General features: G+C 39.9%; 2 non-coding genes across 2 annotated transcripts; both read left to right on the plus strand.

Annotated features, from left to right (window-relative positions):
* The first annotated feature begins 1,992 nt into the window (after positions 1 to 1,992).
* On the plus strand, positions 1,993 to 2,064 carry TRNAD-GUC (transfer RNA aspartic acid (anticodon GUC)). Its single transcript has one exon. It is a non-coding gene; the product is annotated as a tRNA-Asp (tRNA).
* A 5,499-nt stretch (positions 2,065 to 7,563) lies between these two features.
* TRNAD-GUC (transfer RNA aspartic acid (anticodon GUC)) lies at positions 7,564 to 7,635 on the plus strand. The gene has a single exon. It is a non-coding gene; the product is annotated as a tRNA-Asp (tRNA).
* The last annotated feature ends 5,400 nt before the right edge of the window (positions 7,636 to 13,035 follow it).

A 13,035-nucleotide genomic window follows, 5' to 3' on the forward strand; every position in this document is an offset into this window, starting at 1 on the left:
TTCAAAAAGTTTATTTGGTTTTTTCATTGAAGTTTAACTTTTTAGCATTTCCTTTTAAATTGCTACAAACACCCATATATAAACATTTTACTCATTATTTTTTGTTTATTTTTGTTTATGTTTATCAGCCATGGCTCGAACAATCTTTACAAGTTGGGAAAACTTCTAGTTCATTTTTGAATTATACAACTACATATTCTTAGAATTTGGATGAAAATTAGATTGTTTAGAGAATTTTTACTTATGGGAGAAGTTGTATCTGTCAAAAGCTCCCCAACAGGTTCTTGATATAGATGGAATACAGATAACATAATTCCTTGTCTACGGGATATCATGAAACAAAATTAAGGCAATGCCATGTTTAGACATCGCCCATTGCTGCATTGCACCATAAAAAAACAAGGGACAATTGCTTATTTATCCTATTTTCAAGCCTAACTATCAAATTGACCCTAATTTTTCAAGTTTGCTCATTTGATTTCGCTTTTCAAAATCGTTAGATTTGTAGTTAGGAAAAAGAAAAAAAAATGCCAGTATGACCTGACCAAAATACCCATGATTATAAATAACCACATTCCAAGCGAGTAATAGAGAGGACGGAAGATATAGACTCTGTCTTTCCTTTCTGGCTTGACCATGAGGCCACTTACAAATCGAGAGTCTTCATGCAACATCTCAGCGGCACGGCTGGCTGATGCATGGAGGGAGGAGGAGCAGTGACAACTGATGCGCGCGAAGGAGTAGCGTGCACCAGCAAGTGAAGGGAGGGACGGCGACGGTGGATTCTACGCAGGGAGGGAGGGAGAGGCGGCGGTGCCGGCACGCAGAGGAAGGAGGGGCGGAGGCGCCGACGCACGAAGGTAGGGATGTCGATGGCTGTTGCTATGTGGAGGGAGGGAAGGAGGGGAGAGATGGCATCGACACGCAGAGGGAGGTGGAGCGGCGGCGGTTGTTGCTACGCAGAGGGAGAGATGGAGGGGTGGCACGGCATGTGGTGGGAGGAAGGAGCGGTGGTGGCTATGGTGCACGGAGGAGCGCAGAAGCGTAAGGCGTGAGAAGTGAGGGACGACGGCAATTGCTGCATGCGAATGGAGGGAGGGAGGGGTGGCGCCGCCGTGTGGAAGGAGAAGGGAACGGCGAGCTCTCTTGGTTGCTCATTCGACTGCTCATTTCTGGTTGTGCCGACTAGACCGAGCTCTCTTCTGTTGGATTTGTTGGTATATGCTTTTGTTGTTTGCGTTTGGATATGAATTTGCTGTTGGATATGTATTTATTGTTGGGTTTGGATCTGAATTTGCTATTGGACAATATGCTGTCAATTTTATGTAAAAAATCTGTCAAATAGAATCAAACTTTTCAACTTGAAGACAAATCTGTTAAACTTGTTTTAAATCTGTCAAAGCTATACCAAATTCATTATAATTATTTCAAAAAGATCCGGATAAAAAAAGCTATGATATAATATGGTTAATTGAGCAAGGGTAAAAGGACAATTTACTCCTTAATTAACACTGTTCTCTAGCATTCATCGAATATGGTTAATTCTGACCTTCAGTTTTGAAAAGCAAGGTCAAATATGTAAACTAAAAAATTAGAGTCAAATTGATAGTTAGATATTAAAACATGATGAGACAAGCAATTGTTAAAAAAAAAATTCAGTCATTCTACTCTGTATTTGAACGGGCACAATGGCAGGTATAGGGGAATCTCCCCTTTATTACAGCATCAACATGGTTACCATGTTTTTTTTTTAAAAAAAACAATTCTACCTAAACTTATTCTCAATAATCACATTTAAAAATGTTAGCATTTCAGAAAAAGCATTGCCAAGCGAGGCCAATTTTCTATGAAGGTATGATTATTCCTGTTATTATGATCGAAGGTAAACAAGGTAAAAAAAAAAAAAGAAAAACAGTAGTTTTATTTCCTCTAAAAAAAACATGGTAAGCTTTTTTGAATTTGAGTAGTAAACTACTGTTTTTAGTCACTGAGGTCGTTGTAGTATAGTGGTGAGTATTCCCGCCTGTCACGCGGGTGACCCGGGTTCGATCCCCGGCAACGGCGCTATTAATTTTTTTTTTCATTTTTTGGTTAAGTTTTGTGCTACGCTAAGGGCTAATCAACTCGATCAGACGGCGTTTAGCGTAAAGTTAAAAAAATGTTTAGGCCACTCGTGGGCCTTGCCCGGTTCGACAGTATGCGCCCAAAAACTGGACGGTTGGACCGCATGGGTCGGCCCATTGTTCGGTTGCAGCCTGCTTGGATACCTGTACCTCGCAAAGCTTGGGCTAAGATTTTCCTTTTCTTTTTTGAACTAAATTCAAATAATTCAGTTTTAGTCTTGTGTTTTTTTTGACATTTTCATAACCGCACTGTATAGTAGATTGTAGACAATATCACCACGCTTGATGCGCGGTAACGTACGTATTTGTGCTTTCGGTTACAAAAGTTTGAGTTAAAATGCCGTGCGTGGCCAGTAAACAGTAATTTCGGTTTACAGATTGATTATAGATATCTCTATATACGATTTCAGGGTCAAGAATCAAGCCTCGCCTTCGCCCTTCCACAGCCTCACGGCCCTGCCCTCTCCCGAAGAAAAGGTGTGGCAAAATAATCGAGTATTCTAGAGAAATCGCCGATCCCTCCATCCGCGGCGTTGAGCTCCTTGCAGCAAGCACCTACGACTAGGCTCTCCCCCGACGAGCTCGACCTCGAGCTCGTTGAATAGCGTGAGGTTAAAGTCCCCCGACATGGCGAAGACGTCGCGCGCGCGCCTCGATCCCCGCCCGGTGCTGCGCGAGGTGGCGCCCCACCGTGGCTTCCCGCGGCGCGGTAGTAGAGATAGGCGACGTCGTGTCTGGTGAGGCCGGCCGAGCCAATGGTGGTGTCAATGGGGCCATGAGATCAAGTTCGGTCAGATCTCAGCGCCGCTGTCCGCTGACCGTTGTCCGCTTGGTGCTCCGACTCCAGCAGCTGGCATTGCTGCCAGCGGTGAGGTTGTCGGCACATCCTCCTCATCTGTTGGGCTGCCGCATCCTCCTACTCCTCATGGCATTGCCGTCCGCTTGGTGCTCCTACTCCGGTGTAGCCAATCAATCATTATTTACCTTGTCACTATTTACTCAGCGCGTCTGCTGCTTGTTACTCCAATCTTCATTTTTTGATTGATTCTTATTTCAAGATGTGTGCAAAGGTTCAACAAGGGTCTCTCAGCCACAGCCCACAGGGAGCAGGATGACAAGACATTCGCGTCATGGGTGAGAATGAATTACACTGAAATGTTCAGAACTTCATATGCATGTTGATTTTTGGTTTCTATCTAGGTGTTTAGTCTTCTTGATTCATTGTGATTTACAATTTCATCATTGTGTATACCTAAGTGGGTTAAATGCAGCGTACCATATCATTCATTAAAGTTCTTTTTACTAAGCGTTTGTTATTGCCATTTTCGGAACTCTCTATGTATTACCTACCAATAATGGTTCACCTACATGTTTCCTCAAGTAAATAGTCGCATTCGATGATTTTGACATTTTTGTTTTCTGCAAGTTCATTGCTTCAGCAAAGCTGCAAAGGTACCTGCATTTCACTAACGGTCCAAGTGACAAAGAAACATGCTGGTTTACCTTTCTTGACAAAAATGAACTCAATTGTACCTACCATTACAAGTATTGTTTCTCTGAGTATTATGCCATTCCTATAGCTCTATAGGTCATTAATTTCCTAACCAAAAGATTGATCGGTCTATCGTAGTGGTGCATAATTATCTATGCTAAGGGCACTTTAATCATTAATTTCCTTGTAACCCAAAATGTTGATCAGTCTACGTCAGTGGTACATAAGTATCTATAATTCACACCCTTTTTATGCTGCCTGACTAACAACAACAACAACACTAGCCCATATTTATGTCCTTTTTTCAGTCTTATAGATTCTCTACATCTGAAAGATATTCTGACTTCAGAATGGAGTAAATTTCATCATTTTGATAGTTCTCAGTCAACAAGCTTATTCCATCAAATTCTAACAAATATTAAATTTGCTGTCTCACCCTATATGTTAAGAAGTCACAACGATTTATTGATACATAGCCATTTATCTTAGTCTCTTCAGTTTCTTATTCAATTTAGCAAAGACCATTAGTACAGGTATCAAACACCAGTAGAACACAGAGGGAGGTACTCCCACAAGTCTACTGAACTATGGATAAATTGAAATATTAAAAATCATTTTTATCTTAACTGAAAATTGGGTTGAATTGTCTGAACATTCAGTTCGAGCACTTCATCAGGGGTCTTTTTGTTGCTGAAAAAACTTGAAAGCGCTGAAGAAAACTTACGAATTGTATTCAATATGTTTTAGAAAACCTTGAAACTCCCCATGCATCTTCACTAATACGCTTGAACTAATGGAAATCCTTTCTTTTGGAGAAAATTCCATGTGTACCCCTGAAACTTCACCCAATCCCTTATATGCCCCTGAGATTTGCTCATTTTTTTCCATACCCTTAAATTTCAGTTTGGATCCCTTCTATACCTCTTCCATTAGTTGACCATTAAATTTCTATCATAAAGTCCATTTTGCCCTTTGCTATCAAGAAAATATAAATTTATAAAGTATATTGATGAAGTGTATAAATTTATTGTACGCGACTATTATATGTATGAGTTTATTTTGTGAGATATTATTTAACAAAAGTAATATTTTAGTTTCACCTCGCGAAGGAAAAAAAATTTATCTATGAAAAAAATTATTTTAGATAAAACAAAAATTATTTTAGATAAAACAAAAAAATAATATATTTTTACCATTAAAAACTGTATATATAGCATATTTTGTTATAGTAGTACGAATTTTTTTTATAAGATAAATCTTTTTATGTGAGATAAAAATTATTTTTGTTAAATAATATCTCACAAAATAAACTCATAAATATAATATTCGCGTACAATAAGCTTATACACTCCATCAATATGCTTCATAAATTTACATTTTCTTGATACCAAAAGAGTAAAATGGACTTTATGATATGAATTTAACGGTCAATTGACGGGAGAAGTATAGAAGGGATCCAAACTGAAATTTAGAGGTATGGAAGGGAATGAGCAGATCTCAGGGGTATAGAAAGGATTGGGGGAACTTTCAAGGGTATACGGGGAATTTTCTCTTTTTTTGTTACAATGAAGCCATGCATTGTTTGCTTGACATGCAACCCATGGTACTATTTTTCTTTTTGTTTTTCATATGTTACGCCGTAATTTAATAGATGTGCTACAAAATACTTGAGACTACGTACTTTAACATAATCTATTTCTATTTGTTTTATTTGTAAATATTAATCTTAGTATCAAGTCATCTTAAACAATGGTAAGCAAATCAGCTGGCTTACACACTCCCACTGCTATAAAAATAAATTTCAGAATATCTCTTTATCTTTTTGAATGTGTCGTGAGAGAATGTGGACATCAATGATCAGCAAGACATCAAGTATACTTTGAGTTTTATTTCATATAGTTTATTGCTATATAGTCATCTATTGCAATATGAGTTGACTTCATTGTTTCTATATTAATGTAAATATCCATTATGGTTGCTGATTAGAATACAAATGAATCAACAAAGTGTAATTTTACCTTGTTAAAGTAATACAGAGTGAATTTCAATTGGCATTGTTCCAAAATTATTAGTGGTACTCATTAGGATGCTTGCCCGGTTATCTTACTGCATGAGTTTTTCTCAAGCATGGAAATCATCAAAAGTAATAAGATTATTAAATGCTTAGATAGTTATCAAACTTTGATAAATACCACATTGATTTACAAACACTTACTTTTCTAGAAAGTTAATTGTTTGCTTTCAGAAAGAAGGTTGTGATGACCATTTTCCTGTAAATCTAAGAGTTAGTACATGCATGTTTGCTACTATTCGCCTTTCCTTGACTAACATTTACACTTTGCATGAATTAGTTACAGCTTCCCTTTTCGAATCCTGTAAGGAGAGGGAATCGCACTAACCAATACATGCAGAGGTGCTAGGTGAACTGTTCTTGAGATGCTTACTCTGATTCTATATCATGGAGTTTGTTTGTGGTGGGGAGGATCTGCACTGCCATCTTCGTGAGAACAACTTTAGATACCATCAAATTTAACAAATTTATAGACGAAAAGAAGAATATATCTCATCAACAAAATAGTTATGAGGCAAAATACGAAATCCCAAATAAGCACAGATACATGTTAACATGTAATTGTTGCTGGACATTGCAAAAGATTATGCTCATAAGATGATATGCAAGAATAGAATATTCGATGAAAATTGAACTAACTTTTAATAAATCCTATAAAATTTGAAGTTTTAAACACACCCTAAATAATAATATAGGTTATATACAGTGGAGCGCCAAATGGCGCGCTACATTTCTAGTTAGACATTATAGCCCAACTCTACGGTCAATCCATCTATCAATAATATTATAAAGATAGCTAAAAAATGCGAATTGAGTGTCAAAATATTTTAATAGTGTTTCATTTTTCATCTTTTTTTTTACGTTTTGAAACCCGTATGCATCAAAGATGAAAATATGAAACACTATCAAAATATCCACTGCAACATTCGATCCAACCACAAAGAAACATCACGAGTACACTAACTAACTGAAACATAAAAAAAAAACACGAGAATATACCTGGTATGGACTGCATTTTCTTCCCCTCCAACGAACACAGGGTTACCAAGGTCCGCCGGCTTGGTGCTCTCCTCCAGTCTTCGCTAGAGATCCACGCCGTGATACTACAACACCCTTTTTGTACCCTGAGGTGAGCAGCTGTCGCTTCCTCAGGCCCTCACCACCCTGTTGCCGCTACTACTGGGAGCTCACTACGTCATCGTCATCGCTTGAGCAAAATGGAAGCATCTGCATGGGGGTCATCGTCTTCCTCCCAGCTTCTAGTCCCAAGCTATGCCGATGTGCACTAGCAAGCCACCGCAGCCGTGAGGAGTCCTCGCCGGCTACGACAACCATGGCCCAGCCGTTACCATGGAGCGCGAGCAGGGCTGGTTGGTCGCCATGGGCTTGTAAGTGTGAGAGCGATAAAGGAGAGATAGAGAGGAGGGAGAGCAATTAAGGAGAGAGAGGAGGTGGTTACGAGGTGTTAAGAAATAGGTGGTTGAGAGACGCCCGATATTTAGTTAGGCACCGGTCGCTTGAGCCTAATCGTTTCCGAACGAAAGCATAAACTAACGGTGAAAACATTTAAAAATTTTACGGTGACAAAGTACATACAAAGATAAGGTACATAATATCGGAAAGTATCAAATTTTACGTTAGAAACTATAATGATTCATCTCCATTATTCATAGGTCATGGCAGATCCGTTCAAAAAAGAGAAGCACAAAACAAGCATGAAACCACTGAAAACCCACGACCTGCATCTTGAGATCCCGTAAAATTTATAGGGATGATTACACTTGCCTGCATCTAATATTCGATAAGAAAATTCCGTCTTTGTACGTGGTTAACAAAATATCACTTTGAGCTGTACCGCACACGTAATCACCAATGAAGTCGTTGTAGTATAGTGGTGAGTATTCCCGCCTGTCACGCGGGTGACCCGGGTTCGATCCCCGGCAACGGCGCCTTTCCTTTTTTTTCATTCAATTCAACTTCATCAGACGGCGTTTAGAAAAATGTTGAAAGTTTTGGCCGCCCAGTGGGCCGGCGGGACAGGAGGCCCGGTTTACAGTGTGCATGATGCGCCAACAACTGGCCGGCCGGATCCCATGGGCCGGCCCATTGTCTCCTGTTGCAGCCTGCTGGATACCGTTGACGTTTATTTGAGGGGAATAAGTTCACTTTGATTCCCTTAACTGACTGAATCTAATCTGTATCCTACGACTCCCCTAACTATTAAAACCATCTAAACCGTCTCCCTCGGTGGTTTTAGAGGGCGGTTTCGTTGACGTGACAGCCCAATCATCAAATAAACTTAAAAAATAAAGTAGGGCCCACTTGTTATGCGGACGACGTCGTGAGAGCTTGCCGTCTCCTCACCTTGTTGCTATCCGCCTCCGCGCAGCGCACAAGCACGCGGGCCACACCGCCCACCTCGACCCGGATTCCCAGCGCGCCTTGCTCCTCCTCGCTGTCGTTTCCGTCCTCGTCGTAGACGAGTCCTTCCACTGCACTACCCTCTGTCTCCTCGACTCCTCTCACTCCCAAGGCTCGGCCCTCTCCCCCTTCGCCCTCCGTCGCCACTACATATTCCTCTCTAAATCCCTCCACTCTGGCCTGGCCTCCTCTTCCCCCACCATCAAGGATGTGCTCCGGTGCGCTACCGACGCCTACGCGCGCTCGCTGAGCCGGCCACCCCCCCTCCCCCCTCCCCTGTCCCGCCCACCTTCTGGACGGCTTGCGCCGGTAGCAAAGGGCCGGCGGAGGCGGTGGCAGCATAGGGGTTGGCAGTGTTGGGGCCGGGTTGATATGGCTATGTTGGCGGCGGGGGGTAGGTGGAGGAGGAGGAGCGCTAGGCAAGAAGATAGAGGCAATTGGAGATGGCGATGGAGTTCGCCATGGAAAGGATGGGCTCCTTGATTGTGTCGGCAGTGGTGACGAACATGTCGAGCCCGAGGAGTGAGGATGTCCCATCGGCGTGGTCGAAGCGGCGGCGGAAAGAAGAGAAAGGAAATAGCCATGTCCAACGTGCCCACCTCACTCCATGACTCCTCCCTCCCTGTTTTCCGCCTCGCCATCTCCAGCTCCAACATGTGGCCCTTCTCTCTCCTACTCTAACCACCATCAAACCCCAAATCCTTTTTCCTCCTCTGGCTTCTTCCACCAAGAGATCACAAGCTTCTTGTTCTTTTTCTTCGGGCACGGGAAGCAGCAGCAGCAGGGGGATGGTGCTGAAGCCGTGTGTAACGGTTAGGGTGGGGGTGGAAGGTGAGGAGCAGCGGAGGTTCACCGTGCTGCTCGGACACCCCAAACACCCGCTGTTAGGGGAGTTGATCGACGAGGCCGAGCATGAGTATGGCTTCGCGAAGCAGGGCACCATCTGCCATCGTCATCTATGGCCACGCCGGCACGGTGAGGGTGGTTGCGGCGACGCGTCCTTGAGGTGAGAGAGATTAGTGGCGACGTGTCCTTGAGGTGAGAGCGCATAGTAGAGAGAAGGGGATGATAGGTGGGTCCTACTTTATTGTTATTTAATTTATTTGTTGACTGGGTTACCACATGGACGCCATGTCAACGAAACTGCTCTCAAAAACCATCGAGTTAGTTGTTTTAGATGGTTTTAATATTTGGGGGTGTCGTTATATCTGGTTTTGTAGTCGAGGGATACAAATTAGATTTCGGGGAGTCAGAGTGGACTTATTCCTTATTTGATGTGTCGGAAAGTCTGGACGAGATTTTCCTCCTTTTGAACTTTAGCTTATCATTGATGATATTATTGAATTTTAAATATACATTTGATCTTTATTTTTTATTAAAAATATAATATTATTTTTTACTTGTTTATTATTAAATGCACTTTAATTATGGACATGACTAGACAACTACTGGTAGCTGGTTTGTCTTATCCAGCTACCACACCATCAAGTATAAATACAATAGTGTGTATTTTTTTAACCTCTTTAATAACTTATATCTTTTAAATCACATATTGTTTTTAAAATCTATTTGCACCATTGTGCTCCAGTCAAAATATGCGACAAAACAAGATCCATATTTAATATATTTAAATATTTTATTAATTTAAAAGTAATTTATTACATGTTAGGAAGTAACTTCCATGTTATAAGGAAGTAACTTTTACATCTTATACATGATTAATTCTAACTTATTTACAATCCATCAAAGGTTTTATCTTCTTATCTCATACTACATGAAAAACAAAAGTGAAAGGGAAAAAACAATCAATGTTTAAAACAAATTTACAAATTTATAGAAAGTTACTTCTGAACCATGCAAAAGTTACTTCCAATTAACATGTTACTTTTAAAACTTGTTAAACTTACTTGTGCTGATTAAATTTAATTTCTAGATAGAGTTATATTTTTATCCCTATAACGAATTTACTTCTAATGTCGTCAGAAAAGTTACTTTCTTTTTGTTTTAAGTTACTTTTGTAGTTCATGTAAATTACTTTTAGACTTTACTAAATTTATTTTTATTTATCTAAGTAGTAATTTAGTGAAATTTAAAAGTAATTTAGATATATTATAAAAATAAATTATAATTTTTCATCAAAATATAATCATGTGAGATTTTGTTATAAAGATTTAATTGTTATGAACACAACGGTGTAATCGGATCATAGATCGTGTTGAAAGTGTATAAGATTGATTGAGCGAGAGGGATCGAGAGAGAGAGAGAGAGAGTTGCACACAAGAATGTAGAGAATGAATGAGCGGATCCTTTATTGATAACAATGGTTACAATATATATGGGGGAGAGAGGCGGCAACAGAAGACGCGATGGTTCTCGCCGTGAGGCGAGAAGAGGTGTGGGGCACGACCAACCGTCGTGTCCCAGAATTGGTTGCTGTTCTATCCATATAGATGGATGAGATCACCCAAATATTTCATAACACTCCCCCTTGATCGAATCCAACTTTGATCATTACTCATTTAGTGTTCCATATATCTGTAAAGATAATCTTAGAAATAATTATAGTCAGTATATTAAATACATCACGTAAAACTCCTCGAAAACCCAGTGGGAAATATAAGGAGAGAACCGTGATATATATTATTGACTATTTTAGATCTATGAGTAAAGCTCATAGTATGATCCAAAATAGTATAATGTCTACAGTTATCATTTAGTAAAAACCCCAGTGGGGAAAAGCCAAATGATAAGACATATAAGCTTATGTTGATATTATCTCATTAAAAAAATTTTGGATGAGAAAACCTAAAGGGTAAAACTCATACAAAGGAAAAAGAGTATAATATGACGAAAATAGGTTATTTTCCAGAGGAAGATACTCCCCCTGAATCCTGCAAATTTTTAAGTCGTCTCATACCAATTCCTTTGACACATTTAAAGAATGTGGAGTATGGTAGAGATTTTGTGAATAAATCAGCAAGATTATCACATGACTTAGTTTGTAAGATGTTTATCTCTCCATGTTGCTGAAACTCATGAGGATAAAATAATTTAGGAGCAATATGCTTAGTGATGTTACTCTTAATATAACCAATTTCCATCTGAACAACACAAGCGGCATTATCTTCATAGATAATAGTAGGTGATTCCAATGAACCAATACCACAAGATGTTAATATGTGGTTAACCATTCTGCGAAGCCATACACATTCACGTGATGCCTCATATAATGCAATTATTTCAGAATGATTTGTGGAAGTGGCTACTAGAGTCTGTTTAGAAGACTTCCATGAAATATCAGTTCCACCTTGTAAAAATACGAATCCTGTTTGTGATCTAGCATTGTGGGGATCAGATAGATAGCCAACATCAGTATACCCAATTAAAGTTGAATCCTGGTTCTTTTTAAAGAAAAGTCCAAGATCTCTTGTGCCATTAAGATATCGAAAGACATTCTTAACTCCAGTCCAATGGCGTTTGGTAGGAGCAGCATTGTATCTTGCTAATAGATTTACCGAGAAAGCAATATCTGGCCTCGTACTATTTGCAAGGTACATAAGTGCGCCAATAGCACTAAGATATGGAAAATCAGGTCCAAGCACATCCTCACCATCTTCCTTTGGTCGAAATGGATCTTTCTCCACGTCTAGAGATCGAACCACCATAGGGGTTTTGGAAGGATATGACTTGTCCATATTAAATTTCTCCAAAATTTTCTGGGTATATGCACTTTGGTGCACAAGGATTCCAGAAGGTAAATGCTCAAGTTGTAGACCTAAGCAAAATTTGGTTTGACCCAAATCCTTCATCTCAAATTCCGTCTTTAAATGAAGGCGTGCTTCATTAATATCTTGTGTATTGCCAATGATGTTGAGATCATCGACATATACCGAGATAATACAAAATCCTGTGGTGGACTTTTTGATAAAGACGCACGGGCAATCATCATTTTTAGTGTATCCCTTTAGCGAAAGGAATTCACTCAATCGGTTGTACCACATCCTGCCCGATTGTTTTAAGCCATAAAGTGACTTCTGCAACTTAACACAATACATGTTACGATTTACCTTCTGATTCGGGATGTCGATTCCGTCAGGAACCTTCATGTAAATATCTGAATCAAGTGACCCATAAAGGTATGCTGTCACTATGTCCATGAATTGCATAAATAGACGATTTTGTACTGCCAATGATATTAAATATCGGAAAGTTATACCACTCATAACTGGAGAGTAAGTTTCGTTGAAATCAATGCCAGGTTTTTGCGTAAAACCTTGTGCTACAAGCCTTGCTTTATATCTCACCACCTCGTTGTTTTCATTCCGTTTCCGGACAAAAACCCATTTGTATCTCACAGGAAAGATACCACGAGGAGTAGGCATTACAGCCGAGAATACATCTCTTTTGTAAAGCGAGGCTAATTCTGCGTCAATTACGTCCTTCCATTTGTTCCAGTCAGAGCGCTTTTGGCACTCTTTTATAGACCTAGGTTCTGGATCAACATGGAGGCAATCAGCAATTTGTTCAGAAAAATTAATGTCGACAATTGTAGCTCTTCTATCAAAAGATTCTCTAGTTTTAGAGTAGTTGATGGCAATTTCATCAACCCTTATAAACTCATTGTGATCTCCCGAAACAATGTGTCTATGGTCTTCCGAATTCCTAGTCTCAGCATTGTGCACCACCGAGCAAGGTTGCAGACTATCACGATCTGCTTGATATATAGTGTCAATTTGGTGTGTACTAACTAAAGGTTGGTTTGCATTTACCATCTTTCTTTGCTTATTAGCAATTGTTTCTCGCTGAGTGGCCATACTTCTTCCTCTCTTTTTAGTGAGTGGAAGTTGAGTGGTTTTATTTGGTACCTCCACTCTTTCTGGCACATTCTGAGCGGGAATGAAAGATTTAGTCACACCTTTATAATTAGT

The sequence above is a fragment of the Oryza sativa genome, chromosome 9 (genome assembly GCF_034140825.1).
Source record: "Oryza sativa Japonica Group chromosome 9, ASM3414082v1".
NCBI classification, from domain to species: Eukaryota; Viridiplantae; Streptophyta; class Magnoliopsida; order Poales; family Poaceae; genus Oryza; species Oryza sativa.